Source organism: Cupressus sempervirens, chromosome 10 (assembly GCF_028749045.1).
Source record: "Cupressus sempervirens isolate cs-2001-9-10 chromosome 10, ASM2874904v1, whole genome shotgun sequence".
Classification (NCBI taxonomy): Eukaryota; Viridiplantae; Streptophyta; class Pinopsida; order Cupressales; family Cupressaceae; genus Cupressus; species Cupressus sempervirens.
Genome location: NC_143127.1, coordinates 547,094,201 through 547,102,042, shown reverse-complemented (window position 1 = coordinate 547,102,042; position 7,842 = coordinate 547,094,201).

Here is a 7,842-nt window from a genome sequence, read left to right as displayed (position 1 = left end):
TCTATATCCATGTCCTCCACCCTCTCATTGTAGTCTCTATCAGACGAGATCTCAATGCTCTATTTAGGGTTGGGAGTTTCTTTTTTCTCCTTTTTGATTTTCTTTTTCCCTTTTTTGTGTTGTGGGGTAGCATCCTCATCCATATTTGAATGCATCTCTTGACTATCCTCAGTATCAAATGGGATATAATCTTCTCTTGATTCATTTGAATCATCTTTATCCTCCTTGCCCACCTTCGTATTCTTAATTTCTTTCCCCATTGTCCTAGCCTTAAATAATTCATAGGTTAACATCAAAATCCCCTCATGGAAAGATGGATTACCAATGGCTTTCTCCCTATAGTCATTAATATTCTCATTAATTGATAAATATAGGAAAAAATGGGTTGAAATCTTTGCCCCATACCTAAAATGGTTAAGTAGCACAAAGTGGTGAGTGCAAAGGTAGCCAAGTCTCATGTCCAAGTAGATGTACTTGATAATAACCCTCAACACAAACCTCCATAGTAGTTTGATAGAGCTTGGTAGGTAGTAGGTACTTTTCTTCACTAAAGCCTTCTTTTCCTTCACATCCTTGGTAAATTTGAACACATTCTGCCTAGAAGTATGCCTATCTCTATAGAATTTCTTTCCAATAATGGGTATGGCCATCACCACAAAGATAACCTCATCCATCACTGTGAAATCCACCCCATCAATTTTGACAATCCCCTTGTTCCAACTCTTAACCATGATATGCATAATAGAGGGTTTCCAACCATGAAGTCATTCGATGAATGTGGTAACTTCACCTTTTTTCAAAATGCTCCACACCTTTGAGAACCAATACCACTTATCTTCTTCATCCCCAAGTTCTCTCCTATGTCTTTCCTCCACCAATTTTTTTGTTATATTATTTTTATTTTATAAAGAAATAAAATAGTTGCACATACCATTTTAATTAAGAGGAATTATTTTGATAATATTCTAATTATTGTTTTTAAAAAAATATTTCATTTTATTTGAAAATGGGTTTTATACTAAGGTGATTTTAATGGATGATTGGGTCATATGAAATACTTGTGAACTTGAAAGAAAGAATTTTATCAAGTATGACACTTTAAAAATGAAAATTTGAACCCATTTGTAAATTGAACTTTTATGATTTCAAACCAAATGAACTATGAAACTATACTTGTCAAACACTTGATGTGATGTATGATTTATTTTGTGTTGGGGTTTGGGTTGAACTTATTAAGTTGACTAGTTAAGATATTACCAGAGGCTTGGGAGTTTTGTGCTATGATGTTGTGTGAATGTTGTGATGAATGTGATTTGATCAATGTTTATATTTTGATTTCTTTTTCCTTGTATAGGACTGATGTGGTTATTGTGACTTGATGAGACTTTCTACTATGAGCTTAGGGTAGGTTATCTTTATGTATGTTGGTAAGTGGCTTGCAATGGAGGCCGGAGGCCTAAAGAGGTTTCCTAGGTAACCCATTGTAGGTTGTATTAATAAGTGATAATATTTCATTAAATAGGTTTAAAATGAATTAACAAGTGGATTACCTCATCCATGCCTTGAGTTCTAGTATAGGCTAGGATGAGATTAGAGAGGATACTTGGTTGTGACCTCGCCTCGTTATTATTCCTTGTCTATAAGAAAGGATACTGGTATTGTATAGAGTCACTAGGGGGTCAAAGTCTAGAGAGGTTGCTAGGGTAACATTAGAGTTATCTCATGCGATGACACTTGCCCACTTACATAGTAGATTTCCTACATTCCTTTGTTGCCTCTAGGATTAGATGTTACTTGTGTCTTGTTACCTTTGAGATAGATTTCTATCAAGATTTCCTTGACCTAGATGATGGTTATCTCTATTGAATTCATATCTATATGAGACTTGAGATTATCTCCTCAGCATGGTGGGAGTGGGCCATTTAGGTTCTACAAGGTTGAGTGGTAGTGTTTCTTATACCATTGAGAACTGATAGCTAGATATCATTGCTAGATGTACTTGTCCAGTTGTTCTATTCTTTTGATCTTGTGATTATGTTCTTTGGTCATACTCTAATGTATTGTACTTGATTACTGAAGATCTTATGAGATGTTGTATTTATTCATTATGTGTATTCTTTTAGCATTTCATACCATGTGACTTGTACAAAAGATGATTATGTATTCAGGTTATGCCATGTGGCATCTTATGTAATTGTATAATATTTCATTTGATTCATACTTATGGGTATTTTGTGATGGTTTTGTTATGTGTTAGATTTAATTTTAATAAAACTTGTGCATGTGATTCAATATCATAGAACCCTTAAGAGATGTAATATGTTTATTATTTTTTTGTATGTATGTAATTTATTATTTTCACTATGTTATCTCTTGTTGCATTAATATTTCAAAAATAATGTTTGCCAAACTTAGTGACATATTAGGTTAATTTATTTTGGGTTCCCTACTAGGGTGTTACACAAAAATTTTAGGACAAAAATAAGAAGTAGGTGTATGTATAACCACCTTTGTCAGAATAATAAAATAATATTATTTAATAAGATCCTAGATATAAGAAGTAGACTCATGCCTGGATGTGTCACATATTTTTTGGGTATTTTTATTACAAAAAAATAAAACTATGAATTTTCTACTCCAAATTTTTTTAGGAAAAAAGGGCTTGTGTTTGACCACCTTGACTAATTCAAAACATTACCATATTTTTATTTATTTCTAATTATAGTAGGAAAAGCATAGACTGTGATGGATCTTTTAGATTTCAAAAATGTTTCACAGTTTAAAGTTATAGCCATTTTTCATTCTATATGCAAATCAAGACTTTATAGATATCTTCATTTAAAAATAAGTAATAATTACTAATCAAACTCATATTTTTATAGCAATTATATTGTTGGAAAGTTGAGAACATTCTCAAGAAACCCTTTTTATTTTAATAAATTTAAGTCATCACATACCTCCTCGAAGTCTGTAAGTCACCTAAATGGGGAGAAATCACCTTTTTTGAGTTGACCAAGGAGGCTTGGTAATTACCATGCCTAATAATGTATTTGATATATCAGACACCCAGTATCTTCTGCTTAAATATCTTAAGGAATGAAATTGAAAATGGAAAGTGGGGATTGATAGTTGAGGAAGGGTGATCATTATCCCATTCATAATTTGCTTGAATTCTACCAACACTAGTACAAATGATTTTATTTTTTGTGTTATAATATATTCACATTATACTTTGATATATTATATTATATTATAATATTTTATTTTATATTTTAATATATTATGTTATAATATGTTATATTATATTATAATATCTTATGTTATTTTATTTTATTTTATATTTTATTATAATATGAATTATATGTTCCTAGAGGCCCTACAACCCTTAGGGACATATTCTAATTGATCATATGGATCAAAAGGGGTTGTAGGTTAATCTATAACTTCTTTCAACACATTTGTTGACAACATATGCCCCTAGGGGTCCTAGGACCCCAAGAGGCATATGTTGTCATTAGATGTGTCAAAAGGGGTCATAGGTTAACCTATGACCCCTTTCAACCCATACCATCAATTAGAATATGTCCCTAGGGGTGCTAGGACCCCAGGGGACATTTGTTGTCATCAAATATGTCGAAAGGGGTCATGGTTTACCCTAGGACCCCTTTTGACACATCTTATCAATTAGAATATGTCCTTAGAGGTTCCTTAGGGACATATGTTGTGATCAAATATGTTGAAAGGGGTCATAGATTAACCTGTGACCCCTTTCAACACATTTGATCAATTCAAATATGTCTATAGGGGTCCTAGGACCCCTACAGACATATTTTAATTGATCATGTGGGTCAAAAGGGGTCTTAGGTTAACCCGTGACCCATATGATCAATTAGAATATGTCTATAAGGATCCTAGGACCCCCAGAGACATATTCTAATTGATTGTATAGGTCAAAGGGGTCAGGTTAATGTATGACCCATTCCTAGGACATATGTTGTGATCAAATGTGTTGAAAGGGATCATAGGTTAACCTACAACCCCTTTCAACATATTTGACCAATTAGAATATGTCCATAGGGATCCTAGGACCCCTAGGGACATATGTTATCATCAAATATGTTGAAAGGGGTCATACATTATCCTAGGACCCCTTTCAACACATTTCATCAATTAGAATATTTCCCTAGGGGTTCCAGGACCCCTAGGGACATATGTTGTCAACAAATGTGTTTAAATTGGTTATAGGTTAACCTACGACCCCTTTTGACCCATATGATTAATTAGAATGTATCCCTAGGGGTCCCCTTTGGACCCATATTCTAATTGATTGTATGGCTTGAAAGGGGTCATAGGTTAACCTATATCCCCTTTCAACACATTTGTTGACAACATATGTCCTCATCAAATGTGTTGAAAGGGATCATAGGTTATCTTAGGACCCCTTTCAAGAAATTTGATCAATTAGAATATGTCCCTAGTGGTCCTAGGACCCCTAGGGATATATGTTATCAACAAATGTGTCTAAAGGGGTCATAGGTTAACCTACAACCCCTTTTGACCCATATGATTAATTAGAATATGTCCTTAGGGGTTCCCTATTGATCCATATTCTAATTGATCATATGGTTTGAAAGGGGTCGTAGGCTAATCTATGATCCCTTTCGACACATTTATTGAAAACATATGTCCCTAGGGGTCATGCTGTCATCAAATGTCTCCAAAGGGGTCATACTCTATCCTAGGACCCCTTTCGACACATTTGATCAATTAAAATATGTCCCTAGGGGTCCTATGTTGTCATAAAATGTGTCGAAAGGGGTCATAGGTTAACCTATGACCCCCTTTTGACCCATACAATCAATTAGATTATGTTCCTAGGGGACCCCTAGGAACATATTCTAATTGGTAAAATGTGTTGAAATGGGTTAGGGCCCCTAGGGACATATTCTAATTGATGTTATGGGTTGAAAGGTGTCGTAGGTTAACCTATGACATCTTTCAACACATTTTATGAGAACATATTTTCACCCCTAGGGACATATTCTAATTGATCTTATGCATTGAAAGTAGTCATAGGTTAACCTACAACCCCTTTTGACTCATATGATCAATTAGAATATGTCTCTAGGGCTCCTAGGACCCCTAGGGACATATTCTAATTGATGATATGGGTTGAAAGGGGTCATAGGTTAACCTATGACCTTTTGACACATAAGATAAATTAGAATAATTATATTTTTTTATGAATTATACGTTTATCATAAAGGAAAGAAATAATTAGATTTTAATTTCACTATACAAAGTTTGATCTATTATGTTATCATTTGAAAGGTTGACTATGTGTGTGCATAACAACAAAATTATAGATTTATTTCCCTAAAATAAATAACTAAATAAATCAATACTATTTAAATGAAATATATATCCACTACCAAAAAAAATTAACTTACAAAATAATTTAAATAACTAAACATTCACTTAACAATTCAATCATATCTTATTCATGACATACTCAAATACACCTCACATGGATCATGGAGGGGATAGTGAGGACTCTTCCTCAACTTTCAATCATAACCCTTCATTTTCCATAAGGTTCCTTTAGAGATTTAGATGAGATATATCAGATACCCAATATATCAGATATCCAATATATCAAATACCTAGTATTTTAATGGAATTTTTTAAAAAAATGATCATAGTCCCCTTACCAAAGACATGTAAATTTCCAATCACTTTTTCATGGGTTTTGAGGGTTTTGCATGAAAAAAAAAAAATGGGGCCCTCACTTTCAAAAAATGTCAAATGAATTGATTTGGTGTCCAGAAATTCTTGACACTATGGGGAGTAGTAGTAGGCGAAAGTCTAAATAGAAGAGGAAGGTGACAAATGAAGAAATTGAATAATATAGGGAAAAAGATAGGGAAAACCATGATAGGAAGAGGCAAGGTATGTTAAATTTCAATGAGGTTGAGCCTATAATAGTAGTGTCTAGTGAAGATGATGGTGAATTTGATAATATGAATCAACTTGATGTTGTGAATGACAATGCATTAATAGAAGAGAAGAATGTAGAGCTTGAAAGAGAAAATATAACAAATGAGAATGAGAGTGATAATATTGCAAATAAACCTCATTATAATTGAAATGAGGTTATAATATGAATCGACTTGATGTTGTGAATTACAATGTATTAATAGAAGAGGAGAATGTAGAGCTTGAAAGAGAATACAACAAATGAGAATGAGCATGATAATATTGCAAATAAACCTTACATGTCTCCTCATTATAATTGAAATGAGGTTCCTTGTAATGAAGAGAGACAAACATTTAACCCTAAACCTAGTAAAAAAATTGAAGAGGTTATTAGAGATTGGTGAGGCCATTTTGAGCACATTGGAAGGGAAGAGATCACATAGAATAGTTTGATTTTGGGCTTCAAGACTATATGAATAGTTTTTTTTAGAAATAAGACATTTGTAGAAAAATGCCAACATTTTGTGCATTTGTTAAGTATGCAAAAATTTAGACCTATGCTATTGAAATTGAAAGTTTTTGGCAATAAGAAAATGGAGAGAAATTCCATTATTGTCAAGAATATTTTTAGTGCTCTAAATACCATAGAAAAAAGAGTAGGGGAAAGGATAAGACAAGTTCTCGTAGGGTTATTACAACTTCTTTTCTAGGGCGTAACTACCTCCTATGTACTATATGTTGATTGGTTGTATCAGACATTTATAGATTGGTGTTTTGGTGTAATGGAAACCCCACTCTAACAAGTGGTATCAGAGCTTGGTCATAGGTTCAAATCCTCAGACCCTTAGGTAACACTAAGAGGGAGATTGTTAGAAATTTATTTAGTGCTCCCCTCAAGATTTATGACAAGGGCTTAACCACCTCCTATGTACTATAAGTTTATTGGTTGTATCGAGCATTGACAGATCAATATTTTGGTACAACAACAACCCCACTCTAACACTTCCTTGGTAAGTTACCATATGAGAAAATAGATATTTCTTAAACAAACTTGTGTTTACTTTAAGTTGTATGACTTTAAGTAGAGAACTTAAAAGAAGAGAGAGACTTAATGATCCTCTTCAAATACATACATGGGCTTATTGTGGGAGACTTCCACATTTTGATAATAAACTAACAAAGGTTGGTGTGAAGGAACAAATTGCACAATTTTGACACTCTATCTCAAGAGTGTCACCAAATGCAAAGGATGTTTTGAAGTTGGCAATTGACAATAAAGACTATACCTCGCATCCAAAACATTATTTGGAGGTAAGTCAAACAATGTTTTTCAAATAGTTTTGTGAGACTAATCCAATATTGCATATATCACAAAGGGTTTTTGAATCAATGAAGTCATTTTCTTGTGTGCCTCTTAAGATTCAAAATACATGTTACAAATATCTCTAGAGTTTTCTATGCACCATGAAGTATTACATTCCATCCATTCTACTTTTCATACTAACGAAATGTTGGTAATTTTTGGCGCTACTTGCCTTCCAAAATCATCAAGATTGTTACTAGATCAATTCTTATGTCCTAGATATGATGGTTGTTTCTTTTATAGAAATTATATCTAAAATGAGAATTTCTTACAATATGGTGGTTTATCAAAATTTATGACATGTTTTTCATGAGGGGTGTGAAGAAGATATTGGAAAGATGTTAGTTTCAAAGAAGGTTTATAAAATAGTGAAATATACATTGAAGAATGGAGATGAAGGCTCTAGATTTGAGTTGATTTCAAAATGAATGTGTGTGGCTAACTTTATTTTTTATTTCAAGGAAATTTTTTTTTACAAGTATGCTAGGCATAGTCATATGTCT